General features: G+C 44.4%; 3 non-coding genes across 3 annotated transcripts; all 3 read left to right on the top strand.

The window, feature by feature from the left end:
- Window positions 1-8,840: 8,840 nt before the first annotated feature.
- On the top strand, window positions 8,841-8,912 carry TRNAE-UUC (transfer RNA glutamic acid (anticodon UUC)). Its single transcript has one exon. It is a non-coding gene; the product is annotated as a tRNA-Glu (tRNA).
- A 225-nt stretch (window positions 8,913-9,137) lies between these two features.
- On the top strand, window positions 9,138-9,211 carry TRNAN-GUU (transfer RNA asparagine (anticodon GUU)). Its single transcript has one exon. It is a non-coding gene; the product is annotated as a tRNA-Asn (tRNA).
- Window positions 9,212-9,463: 252 nt separating this feature from the next.
- Window positions 9,464-9,536, top strand: TRNAV-AAC (transfer RNA valine (anticodon AAC)). Its single transcript has one exon. It is a non-coding gene; the product is annotated as a tRNA-Val (tRNA).
- The last annotated feature ends 4,538 nt before the right edge of the window (window positions 9,537-14,074 follow it).

The following is a 14,074-nucleotide window of genomic DNA, read 5'->3' as shown; positions in this document are numbered from 1 at the left end:
AGACTACATGAAAGTTAAAATTCCTGGTCCATTGCTGATAAGGATCAGCATAGTGCAATGTGTCAACACTCAAAGAAGCAAGGTGCTAGCGACTGCAGTCCGCAGCACCACGCTGTCAGTTAAATTCTAGAGGATCAGCAAGACCAGTAATTAAAATTCAAAAGAGCCCCCCCGACATGTTTCGCTACCGACGTAGCGTCTTCAGGGGTATCGGGGATAGTGACAGCGAGCGGCGGAATCCACAGTCATATATACACGTAAAAGTATCTACAACTGTGCCTGTAATAAGCTGGGAGCCAATCAAAGACTGAGTAGAGGACCGTGCCTCCACTCGGCTGACTGACAGTCAGCAGCTCCAATCGCAGGCGAAACACAGACCACCAATGAATGCGGTGCCGGTGCGCATGCGCAGTAAAGAATATACCGGAGATAGAAAAAATTGGGTAGTTACAAAGATGTTGAGAAAGATTTATCTAGGCGCATGCGCACTACGATGTATGCAAACATCATTAAGGTAAGATGTAATTACTAGGTCATTAAATGACCAGCAATAAAAAGGGATTATGTAAATAAGTAGACTAATAGTTATGGCTGCAATAAGGTGGACCGTAGAAATGGTTAAACACGGGTATAAGCGATGTGCGTGTGATGCCAACTATAAGATACCAACGATAGTGGCACCGATTTAATCTACAGTGGGAGCCAAGTTATAAAATTAAACGAAACCGTCGCTCTAGTCACTAAAATAATCTGAGTACCTATCCAGGATTAAACAGTAAATTAAATTAACATCAATAAGTAGTGACGAATAGCAAAAGGTATAGTCATAGTCAGAATTAGCTCAATAATAATGCAGCTTATAACAAAAGGTGCCCAAAGAAAAACGTATACCGGGACGAAAGGAAGAACCGGCAGATAATAGTAAAATGCTCATATCAGATAGTAGATAAATTCACAAAAACGCTGCAAAGGTAAAACCCTCGTTAAGGCCCCCTGGACTGAGAGAGCCCAAGCTATGGATCCAGCGTGCCTCCTCCTGTAATAACCTGCGATCTAAGTTACCTGCTCAATGGCAAAGTTTAATATGGGTAATGCCCCAAAATTGTAGGGCACGAACATCCCTGTCATGTGCAGAGCGCACGTGCCTAGAGAGTGGTGTATCTTCGTTGTGATGAATAGTACTTAGGTGTTTAGAGATTCTCCTCCTCAATTCCTGTATAGTCTTGCCGACATATAATTTAGGACAAGGGCATTTAGCAATATAGATCACTCCCTTACTCTGGCAATTGATAAATTCTCTGATCTGGTAAGATCTACCATCCAATGGATTCGTAAAATGTTTGACGGTAGGCATGAGATAGCAAAAAGAACATCGAAAACATGAGTGTGAACCAATAGTAGATGACTTTAGCCAGCATTTTGACATCACACTCGGTCCGGAGTGATGGCTATGGACCAGGTAGTCACGTAGGTTCCTCCCTCTGCGATAGGTGATACTAGGTGTAGGGGGGATAGCATCGCGAAGATCCGGATCGGCCAGAAGGATTGGCCAGTGTCGGTGTAAAATTTCGCGAACCTGTTGGGAGCCAGCATCAAACGTACCAATACATCTGATGCTGGTAGATCCCATGGATTTAGCAGTGATCGCTATTTGCTGAGCATCTTGAGATTTACATTCACATAATAATTCACTTCTATTGGTAGCTCTAGCCCTAGCATAGGCTTTGTGCAGCCACTTTCTGGGATAGCCCCTTGCCACAAATTTGGAGAAGAGGCTATTACATTCCAGTTGAAAGGTCCGTTCGTCCGAACAGTTCCTTTTTGCATGGAGGTACTGCCCAATAGGGATTCCCTTCTTTAGGGCAGGAGGATGGTAACTTTCCCAATGCAAAAGGCTGTTAGTAGATGTAGGTTTCCTGGAGATATCAGTATGGACACCACCAGCAGGATCCAGGCAGATTTTTAAATCCAAAAAAATAATTTCTTTTTCGTGTATACAGTGGGTGAATTTCATACCCACCTGATTAGTATTGAGTATGTTCATGAACTCATGGAATAGAGATAGGTCACCGTCCCACAGGAGGAGAATATCGTCGATATATCTCCCCCAGAAGAGGATGTGACAGTTGTAGGAGGCTAGTGTGTCAGTGAAGTGTTGGCAAGATACAACTGGCATGGAGGTGCTGCATGCCTCCTACGCGGTGGTGCTTAGTTGAAAAAAGAAAGGATGTTTGCACCTAACAGGGAGAAGTATGTAGGCTACGGCCCTAAAGTTGTGACCGTAATGGTGGGTGGAAGTTGCCAGGAGCCTCCCCGCATCCTTAGAGAGTAGGTGGGTTGGGATGCCAGAACCCACCAAGGAAGACAGATTGCTGTGAGCCAGGTTGAGTACAAGCCGTGACATCATGTTCAGTCCGCTGTTTTAAATCGCAGCCAACCCTGCCTTCTTTGATCCGCTTGGCCTACATACCTATAAGGGGTGAAGAGATAGCAGTTGCACCTTGGCACTGGTGCCTAGGGGGGCCCAAGGCCTCTGCCACATAGGAATACACCAGTATTGTAAATAGCACTTGGTAGGTATGGGGTCCATGGTCTTAGAGTTACACCTCTGAAGCGTACATATAGTCAGTTACAGTTCTAGGAACTGTTATGTTACAAGAAGTGAACGCTGTAGACCAGTGTTTTCCATACAAAATTGCATGAATGGTGGAGTGGTTTATATTTGTTCCTGAAAAAATATTCTAAGCTCAGTGCTGGTTTTATCTTCCCCACATACAATTAGCTTTTTAAGTAAATATATGTGGATCATATGACAAACAAGCTGTACAGTATAGGCAGTACCGGATTTACATCTTAGGAGCCTGTAGGCACAGATTGTCTGACGCCATAGACTACACCCATCAAGTCGGCCACACCATAAAGGGGTTTTCCATTTTTGTAAGTGAATACAAACCTCTAGGATATGCCATCACTTACTGATTAATTGGGGTCTGACTCCCAGAATCCCCTACCAAACTTTAGAATAAAGGTGCCGCAGCACTGGTTAAGCTCTAAGGCTGCTTCACAGTGCTGACCTGCACATCGGGTGACCCGGATCACAGCTGTGCAGGAGAAAAACCAGAAAGACCAGAGGTCGGACCACCCGGATTAAAATATTCCGGCGTATCTTATCGATATTCCATAAAATTATGTGATGTAAATATCCCCTTTAAATCATGGATGGCTTTAATATGCAGATTGCAGTACACATCTATCAACTGCTATTCCCTTGTCCCTCCCTGGATGCCTAATTAACATATACATACAATTATTTACATATAAATTCTCTGCCTATAGGTAAATGCAGCCTGAGTAAAGGGTCACTCAAGAGAATTTCTTAATACAGTGATTCCCAACTTATATTTTACCATGGGGGAACCTCCAGTAAATGGTTTTTTTTTTTTAAATTCTGAGGAGCCTTCCTTTCATGTTTGGGCATGTTCACACGTGGCGGAATTGCTGTGGAATTCTCCAGCGGCCGTTTTTTACATTTGTTTCAATACATTTTGAGGCAAGTTAGTTCAGACATTACGGAAAACTCCGCTGCGGACCATAGGCTGCGGTGCGGAATTTTCCCTCTGCAGCCTGCACTGTCTATTGCGGAGAAGAAGCGGAATTTCACTGCGGATTTCAGCCTTTGCAATGCAAAAACTGAAATCTGTGGCACGTCCGCTGTGATATCTGCAACGTCTGAATTACCTGTCAAATATGCAAATGTTGGTGCAGATTCGTTGCGTAATTGCCCCAAATCTGCACCAACATTTGCAGCGGAAAAACTCTGCCACGTCTGAACATGCCCTTTTGGTCACTTCTATCACAATGGAAATACGCACACACAATCCCATTGCATGGACAAAACATGCAAATACTTCTCATAGTCCCTCCTATACTTCCACATTACATAACATTTTTTTCATAGCTAAATTTACTATAACCAGAATAATTGGAGACAGTCAATGTGAGGGGAGAGAGATCATTACATAGCTCAGATTTAGGCTGAATTCAGACGACTGTGGTATATGTCCATGTGACGGTCATTAAAACAACGGCCATCACACGGACACATGTATTTCAATGTGGCCGTTCACACAACCATTGTTTCAACAGACCGTGTAAAGAGTCTGCTGAAAAATAGAACGTGTCCTATTTTGTTCCATTTTCACTGATCCCTCGATAGACTCAAGTCTATGGGGAGCTGTGAAAACGGAAACCCGCACGGGGGCTACTCGGATTTGAAAAACGGCTGTTTTTCACGTCCGAGTTTCCCCACGTTTGTCTCGCACGGACCTATGTTAGTCAATGGGGCCGTTCAGACAGTCCGTGATTTTCACGCAGCATATGTCCGCTGCGTAAAACTCACGAAATGTCCTATTTGGCCGTGTTCCGCGCTGCACGCACCCATTTAAGTCAATAGGTGCGTGCAAATCGCGCTCGGCACACGGAAGCACTTCCGTGTGCTGCGCGTGATTCGCGCGACAGCAGTAAAATCTATGAATGAAAACAGAAAAGCACCACGTGCTTTTCTGTTTGTAAACATAAAACCAGAGTGTCATCATGATGCCAGCTGCGCGAAAATCACACAGCCGTGCACCATAAGCTGATGACACACGGACCATTTGCGCATGCAAAACGCCACGTTTTTTGCACACGCAAAACGCCACGTTTTTTGCACACGCAAAACGCACACGCTCGTGTGAATCCAGCCTCACTAGTCGTTCGAGCACCATTTACCGACACCACTAATGATAACAATAATTTTTATGTTTGATCGATTCTGATCAATGATTGTTTATATTTTTATATACATTCAGATTGGGCAATAATTGTTATGATCACTCAGAAACGAACAAATTATTACGATTAGTCTTACATGCAAACTAACTTTACCTCTGCTGTGGGTCCCTAATAATTCTAGTTACACCTCTGATGCCTAGATTCCCTACAGGGTTAACACATGGCCCTCTAAAATAAAAAATGACGTGTAATGTTGTATTTACATGAGTCGTTATTGTTGTGCTTAGTATTTGGGATTTTCGTCTCGGCTTTCACAAAAATAGTATCGTTTTACAGCAATTACAACAATCACAACCAAAAAAAAGTGTTGAAAATCTCAAAAAAAAAAAAAAAAAGACTAAGGTCAATAAACCCACAAATAAAATTGTCTTCCTCTGTTAAGATTGAATTTTAGAAGACTGTGTGACAACCAATATGTCTTACTTCTCAGCTCACACATCTGTAACCCAATGTCCCTTGAGTACTATATCTAGTGGTGTGGCTTACGGGATGTTTGGTCAGAATACTGGGTAGATTTGCCTTTCAGGGCTCTGGGAAAGTTGTGCGACAATCCCTATAATGGTTTCACTCTGCTGTCCTAGAAAAAGCTGTTAATAAGACGTCTGAAAATAATTTCTAAAGGCTTGACTTAGGACAACGGAATAACTCATATTTAGTTGTACGATGATTTGTTTGGACGGAAATATTATTTTATGTTTTTACAGAATTTGTATTATAAAGTGAGAGCAGCCGTGCCTCTGGCAATAGGCAACAAAATGCTGCACGCAACCTTTCAAGAGGTAAAACCAGGAAGAAATTAAAGAGGATCTGCCACAAATACAGACACCTTTAGGTCCCATGAACATGATAGAGCCATGTGCAGGAGGCTTTACAGAGGAACACAGGGTCCCTGTGGCGCAGCACTATGAGCCATAGGCACTCTCTGTGCCACCGCATGGCTCTAGGGGAGAACACCCTCGAAAATACAGCGTCTGGTGATGGATGCCACGTTTGTGTCATCAAACTATGTAGCATGCGGACAGGTCTGCTTTCCTATTAGACAATACAAAACAAAAAAATAATGTGCTGTCTGGCTAATAGGAGCGATCAAAGAATAGACCAGACTCATGAGTCCGGTGTATTCATGAGGGGAACGCTCCGCCTGTCTCTCCCTGCCCCTCTCAGCGATGATTGAGAGCTGTGTGTGTAGCGTCCATGGCCGCGTACCGTCGGGATTACTCCCCCTTGCGCCCGCAGCCATGGATCTGTGAGCGCTGGCCCGCATCTCCTCCCCAGGAGACGCCAGCGCTCACTTCCGCTCCGTTCTGCTGTGTAACCACGGTCGTGGGCATGGGCCCATAGAAATGAATGACCCATTTTTGCAGATGAATTGTGGACGCAAAAACACTGCTGTGTGCATGAGGCCTGAGTTACCATCTGTAACCAACTTCATCATCCTCACGCATTCTCTTTTTTTGTGGTCTTGCCTGTCCCCCACCCCTCTAAAAATGTTATTACATTTTTTCTGTCACCCCCTCCCCATGTTCTTGTCTCCCGGTTTATTGTTATGCTCCTCTATTTAGGAAAAAGAACCTGCCGCTGCTCTGTACATGACGCTGTTGTCGTGGACTGTCTATATAATATATCACAATGTACATGTTTTCTTGTACTGATACTTTGTTTTATCTCCGCTGTTTGTTATTATCTATCATAGAGATAGAAGACATATCAGACATTTCCAGGTCCCAAGACATGTAGTTTATAAAGGAAATCAATGACCAGATTGCAAATAGGAAGCCAGAAGTTTCACAAATACATCTGAGGTTTGGAAACTTCCTTTTGTGGCAGTTGTGATGAGGTAAGACGGAGCTTTACTGACTGCGCACATCCTTTCTGATAGTGTTGCAAACAAGACATGACTTCTCAAGTGGTCTCTACAAATTCTAAATTTATGCCGATGCATGCAGAGTTTTCTGTTCGATTCCGCATTGCTTTTAAGACGAATATCTTCTTAGACACATAGTCCGACGGAGCCCGTACGGCAGTGCACGGAAGCTGTACGGTTCCGTATTAAGCTGCACAGTCCCCTCGCACGAGGCTCTGCCGTGTGCATAAACCTTTAGACATAATTCTAAGGGTGTATTCACACGCAGCAAATTTTGTTGCAGAAATTTCTGCAACTGAAATCAGTTCCATGTACCTGAATAGGGTTGTTTCTGCAGCAAGCGCATGGATTTCTGCACGTTCCAGTCAGATGAATGGCACAATTGCAGAAACTTTTGCAACAAATCTTCCGCGTGTGAATGTACCCCAACAAAATTCTAAAAGAGAGAGAGTTCTTACCCTGACTATTTTCCCATAATGACAGCCAAGAGGCCCCCAAACACGGTGATGTGATCGGTCTGTGTTCCATGGCAGCAATTGCGTGATCAGCTTTGGGAAAGTGATATTCAACATGGGACTTAGGTGGGTTCCCTTGGGCTCTGTTCACATAGAGTTAGAGCACTATGTTTGGCATATGCGTCTGGAAAGCTACCGGCGAATACGCCAAATGTATCCATAAGCCCCCCCCATCAACCTGGAATTTGACAAAACATTCTCCTATTCGCATATACTGTGCCGGTATACATCGGTATACTTTTTTTTTTGCTGTATAGAATAGCATAGCAGACTGTGCTATTCAGTACAGAGGGATACAGAAAATAAATAAAAACTATACCGTGAGTATGGAAACAGTGGCATATGTTGGAGTCTTCTTGCATCGGAAAATCCTCCTGATGTATACTTCCAATTGAAGGCTCTACCACTATGTGAACAGAGCCTTATTTTGCAAGACACCTGGACAATTCAGGACAGTAGGTCAGTATGTTATGCGGTGGTACTAGACATGTAGGAGTTGGTGCTCAGCGCGCAGGAACTCTTCTCATTCTACACCAGTTTAACATTTCAGATCAAGGGTGTCTCATGTATCATGTATCAAAACCGCCGAAGAGGAAAGGAGCCCAAGTTTCTTGCAAGTTTGTTGCGTGTCCGCTTGTAAATTTTATCTGCCTAGTGCAGAGGAAAATCGCACCAAAACACGAAGCATGAAAACACTGCAATTTACGCATCAAAGCGTAAAAACTGCACCGACAACGCATAAAAAAACTCACCTTAATTTTTTCCTGCGGTTTCTTGCGGTTTCCTGCGGTTTTTCTGTGTATGTTCTGCAGCAAAACATGCAATGTGTGCATGGAGCCTAACAACTGTGGTCGTGTCTAGTCTAACGCTAAGGAGCAACCAAGAGAATTTGAAATTCCTGAGTAGCAAAACGAAAGTTGTTTTCTTTTTTTTAAAGGAATCTGGTACCAGAACTGACTCCTTTAAGGCCCCATGCACACGAACGGGAGAATTGCGGCCCCATTCATTTCTATGGGGCCATGCACACGACCGTAGTTTTTACGGTCCGTGCACGGAGCGGGAGCCCGCACCGCAGAAAGAACAGACCCGTCTTATTACGGCTGTCTTCTGCGGTCCGGGCTCACTGAAAATAATGGCCGCGGCCATGTGCATGTCCCACGATTTGCGGGCGGCTCGCGGCTGACAGTCCGTAGCCGGCCGACCCGAAAATCACGGCCGTACACATGGCTACGGTTGTGTGCATGAGCCCTTACGTTGGGAAAAGGCGAGACTTTTCCATCAAAAACGGACAGGAGTACGACCTGTCCTATTTTTGATGGAAGGGCCACACGGTTCCGTTAAAATAACGGAAGTGTACATAGCACCCTGACACATCAATTTCAATGGGGCCATCAGTTAAAAAAACGGATAGCACCCTGAAGAAAAAAGCTGAAGTGTATAGATGTAGAGGCTTTCTCAGGTTTTTTTCTTCAAAGTGAATGGGTCATGGGTCCGTGAAGACTATCGGGTACCACTTGGATGCCGTTGAAAACAGCCCGAGTTGCACAACGGTCACTTGCATAAGCTATAACGATAACACTTCACTGGAAGAGATGTATATAGTAATTGGAGAGAACTATTTAGTGGCCTCCCATATGGTCTAGCGGTTAGGATTCCTGGTTTTCACCCAGGCGGCCCGGGTTCGACTCCCGGTATGGGAAGTTAGATTTTTTTCTTTCTTAAGTATTTTTATTTCAAAACATGTTCTAAGTATTTCTTCTATTTGAGTGTCAGTTGTTCGTTGTTGGTTTTGTTGTAGATCACATTCTAAATCATGGGGGAGTATGCCTGCATAGAGAATTGTAATATGAAAAGTGTCCACTAGGAGTCAGATGTTGCTCATTACAGTTTTTATATATCCAAAACTAGATCAGCATGGCAACGCAGTCTCTGTGGCGCAATCGGTTAGCGCGTTCGGCTGTTAACCGAAAGGTTGGTGGTTCAAGCCCACCCAGGGACGCATACTTTTTCCATTTAGTTTTCGTTTTAACTTAACTTAATTTGGTATAGAATCAGTTTTGAATGGCTGAAATACAGCTGAGCCTGACATTTTATAGACTGAATAATGAATTCACATTATTGTATACATATTACTGCAATCTTGAATTCCGTTTTGTATACAGTTACTATATACATACATATCTATTTATCTAATCTATCTATATACATGGCTGCATTTATTACAGAGAGACGCCAGCCATAAGAACAAGAAGTTTCCGTAGTGTAGTGGTTATCACGTTCGCCTAACACGCGAAAGGTCCCCGGTTCGAAACCGGGCGGAAACAGTTTTTTGTTCTCATTTCTATATCACACTTCTATATAGATCTATGTATGCGCATGGCTGCCTGGTGATTAAATTATTTTAAATTAATTTATTTTAAAACATTAGGGATGTGTGAGAGAAGGGAGGATGTGCAGTTTAGCGTGTATTTCTGATTAATCACAGGCAATGCATTGAATTGATTGATTCTCCATAGAGCAGGCTAAATACTGATCATGGGGGTGGGTGTGCCTACAGCAGGGTCAGCCATGGGGGGGGCAGTAGTGTAAAGAGTGCACTAGTAATAACGCATTGCAGAACTGCATAAAAAGTAATTCCACAATACTTCCCTTTTTACGCTGGGTTTGTTACTTTTATGGAAAGGGGCGTGGTTTCTTAAAATGGGCGGGGCCACAGCGGTCCAACAAATTTATTATAATTTATGGCAGAAAAGTGGAAATCTATGGTGGAGATCTACGCAATAAAAAAAAAAAAAAAAAAAAAAAAAAGCATGCTCACCTCTTCTCCCCTCAGCATGCTGCCGGTAATACAACGTACTGACGCCCGAAAAATGTTTATTATTTTTTTTTAACGACCAACGTTTCCATTTTATGTAGATATTCAATTTAAATAAATCTTTTTCTGTAACACATGAAGTGTTAACAGAGAAAAGAAACAAAATGTATTACCGATTCTGTCGGTTTTAGAAATATCCCATATGTGGCCCTAGTGTGTGCAACTTGACTCAAACATAGGCCTTAGGCCCCATGCACACGACCGTGCCCGCAATCACGGCCCGCGATTGCGGGCACGGCCGGCCGCTGACTGACAGCCGCATTTTCGGGCCGTGCTCCCATACAAAGTATGGGAGCACGGCCCGCAAAATGCGAAAGAACGGACATGTTCCATAATTCCCGGAACATTTCCACGCCACTGACACCCTTCCGTAGTGCTACGGAAAGGTGTCAGTGTTCAATGAAAGTGAATGGCTCCGTTTTTGCGGACCGCAATTGCGGTCCGCAAAAACTGAGGTTTTTTACGGTCGTGTGCATGGGGCCTCAGAAATGAAAAAGCACCCTGTGGATTTTGTGGCTTTCCACTAAGGCCTCATGCACACTTCCATCACTGTTTTCAAGGCCGTTTCTCACGGATCCGTGTGTCCCTTTTGGGATCCGTGTGGTTTCCATGTGTACTCCACATCCGTTCCGTGTTTCCGTTTTAAACGGACGTTGTGCTTCCATTTCGCTTCCGTGTTTCCGTTAAGAAAACGGAAGGTATTGAACTTTATTTGAACTTGTCACATGTCCCAGTCTGTGAACTTTGGCACACCCTGCCATTGCTAGGGCAAAGTATCCGTCAAAAACGGACGGCACACGGAAGCCTTCCGTTTTTTTTGACTGACCCATTGACTTCTATGGGCCTCACGGTCACGGAATCACTGACCCAAGTAGGACATGCTCTACTTTTGACGGAACGGATCAACGGATGCGTCAAAATAACGGAAGTGTGCATGGGCCCATTGAAATGAATGGGTTCAGGATGCTATCAGTGACAAAAACGGATAGCACCCCTGAAGGAAAAAACTGAAGTGTGCATGAGGTCTTAGGATGTTTTCCAGGAACCATTAAGGGTAGGAAGACACGGCCTAATCAGGGCGGATACTCTGTGTCAAGCTGCGCAGGGTATCCGCCCTGAACACCACAAGGAATACAATCCAAAAACCCGCACCAAACTGTGGTGCATTTTTTCGGGCATAAATTATGGCACATACTTACCCCCTCCCGCCTGTGATTGGCTGCAGTGGTCACATGGCCTGCAACGTTATCCGGGGAGGCCAGACAGAAGGCATTCGCCGAAACACGCGTCTGGTCTGGTGTCTCCCTAGTGCAGGAGCTACAACATGGGTAGGTTCTCACCTGTATTATTCTAACATGTCAGTCTTTTTGTGCCAGTATCTGGTGTCTTTAATACGTCATGTAACTTTCCAGGGAACTTCACGTTTTTAAGACGCATTGTTGTCTTTTGCAACAAGATTATTACTTATCCGTGGCTATCCGCTCATTTATAGGTATTTTCCCCCTGTAATTTGTATGTATTCTGACACATTATCATCTATTTCTCTTGTTATATACCATTACCATACTCTTATGTATATGTTCTCTGCGCAGATAGACACCTTTGTATGCTTTGCATGACTCATTTTTTAATTTCTTTTTATGTCTTTATGTAATAAAACTATTTTTGTAATTTTCTAAAAAAAAATAATTCATGTGCTAATTGACCTTCTCTGTAGGCTATGTATAATGCAATAGGTCTATGCACCCAGTATCACCTGGTTATACATAATTTTTTTGCCCTGGTATTTTTTTTTACTGTAGATACAATATTTATGTAGGAAAAAAAAACTCTCCTGGATGTACCAATAGGTTGTACGGACTGGAGAAGAAGCAGGGAACTCTGGCGAAGTATAACTTTATATTATTATTTTTTTTTTATTACTTGCGATTTTTGAGGCAGAATCACTGTGATTCTGCCGCAAATATCGCAACACACAGCACTTTGTTGCAGGTTTAAGCACCCCATTGAATTCAATGGAAAAACCCGCAATGAAAGGGCTGTGATTTCGCAGGATTTATTTTACATGCTGCGGTTGAAGATACCGCACCGCAGGTCAATATTTGTGCGTTTTTTTTTCGGTGGCATTTTTCCGAAGTGTGGAGACGAGATTCATTCAAATCTTACCCACACTGCTGCTACTGTAATACGCTTCGTATTTTCCGCAATTAATCCGTTACGGAAAATCTGCAGTGTTTACGCTGCGTGTGTTCCCACCCTAAATGGGTTTACCACCTTCTGACAACTGATGACCTATCCACCGGATAGGCCTACACCGAGACTTTGTGTAGCGCTACTGATTGATTTTAACTAGAGCGACAGCTGCAGTCCACAAGATCGCATGCAACTCAATGTATTAATTTGCACTGCAGCTGTACCCCAAGTGTTAAAATAAATCTGCAGCAATTCCCTTTAAACCCTCCTCAAAGAGCTATTTTCTCTTCAAAATCATGGGAATGCCTAATTTCCTGTCAGGGTTTTTCCATTCCCTCTTAATGAGGCTGGTTATATTCCCGTGAACAGGAAAAGTCCTCTGTTTCCTAGGACCCAGGCCCTCAAACATAATGTCCTGAACAGACCGGGGTTCCTTGGGGTCATCGACATTCATAGTGGCCCGGACTGCTTTAAGAAGTTGGTCCACGTCATCCGCTGGGAATAAGTTCTTCCCTCACCCATCTTCGTCAGAGGAAAACTCAGCCTAGCTCCCCTTCCTCAAACCTTTCCTCTTCACTAGAGGAATTAGAAACGCCTAGGTCTTGCCAGATGCGGTGCTAGGACGATCACGATTCTTTGAGGGATCTAAGGGTGCTCTTAACCGCTGTATGCACTATATCTCTTATGCTAGAGGCAAGGCTAGGGGATTCTCCTGCCAGGATCTTATCTAAACAAAGCTGGCATAACCGTTATTGCTAAGAGGCTGCTAGCTTCCTACTACACACAGCGCGTTCTTTGTTGCGAGCCTTGTCCAATTTTTTCCTGGGACCCTCTCTCACCTAGGAAACATGCAATTTACAAGGAAGGACAAAATTAATAATGTGAAAAAAAAGGTCTGTCCTACCATGCTTCCTAGAAGATCCCATGCCGTTTAAAGTACCGGACTGGAGGATCTTCCTGGGTCTGATCGCTCAGGTCATTCCACGCGTCCTGCTGCTTCACCTGGAGCTTCAATGCTGGTTGCTTTGCTGGAGGAGCCATCCTGGTTCAGGACTAGGATTGGCTGTAGCTCCTCCTCCCCACATGGGCCGCCGGAGAACCGCTTCCTGGGACGTCCGCGCGTCATTCCCACCGGAAGAGACGTGCGCCGCGGGCCAGGAAGTGGTCACTGTTGTGCAGCGGAACGCTGGGTCAGGAGTCCTGGCTCTCTGCCTGTAACCCGGAGCCAGGCCAGACCACAGGAGAGCCCCCCCCCCCCCCCCCAGAGACCCCCACCTGCGGTGGGAATCTACCACCTCCATAGAGGGAAGTGGTGAACGGGAGAGGAGGGAGATACCAGCCCCAGACTACAGGATGCTCCCGAAGAAGCTTATACCCTCATAAAACCTCCAGCAACACAGGTGAGTACCTGCTGGAGAGTCTGCAATCCTGGAGAGTATGTCTTGATCCACAGGACAATCCCATCTGGAGGGCATGAAACTTGACGGTGTGTGGAGAGGGATGTCCTTTTTTTATATGGTCAGGCTTCCTCTCCAGCAAATGGGATGTCTCTCCAGGGGTGCTGTCATAGATGAAAGGGTAAACCGCAGTTTTTCACGTCCGAGATGCGCAACGCCTGTGTGAATCTATCCTAATAGAGGGATGAGTAGGAAGTATATGGGTAAATCTTTCCCATCAGGCCAGGCATGCCTATATATAGGGGTTTTATAGAAAGGAAACAATTATACACATGTGGACCTGAGATCTTGGTTGGTTACCTAACTGACACGGCCATGTATAAAGTATATCAAAACA

Source organism: Rhinoderma darwinii, chromosome 2 (genome assembly GCF_050947455.1).
Source record: "Rhinoderma darwinii isolate aRhiDar2 chromosome 2, aRhiDar2.hap1, whole genome shotgun sequence".
Classification (NCBI taxonomy): domain Eukaryota; kingdom Metazoa; phylum Chordata; class Amphibia; order Anura; family Rhinodermatidae; genus Rhinoderma; species Rhinoderma darwinii.
Note: the sequence above shows the minus strand (reverse complement) of the source record. Positions and strands in the feature narration are given on the sequence as shown.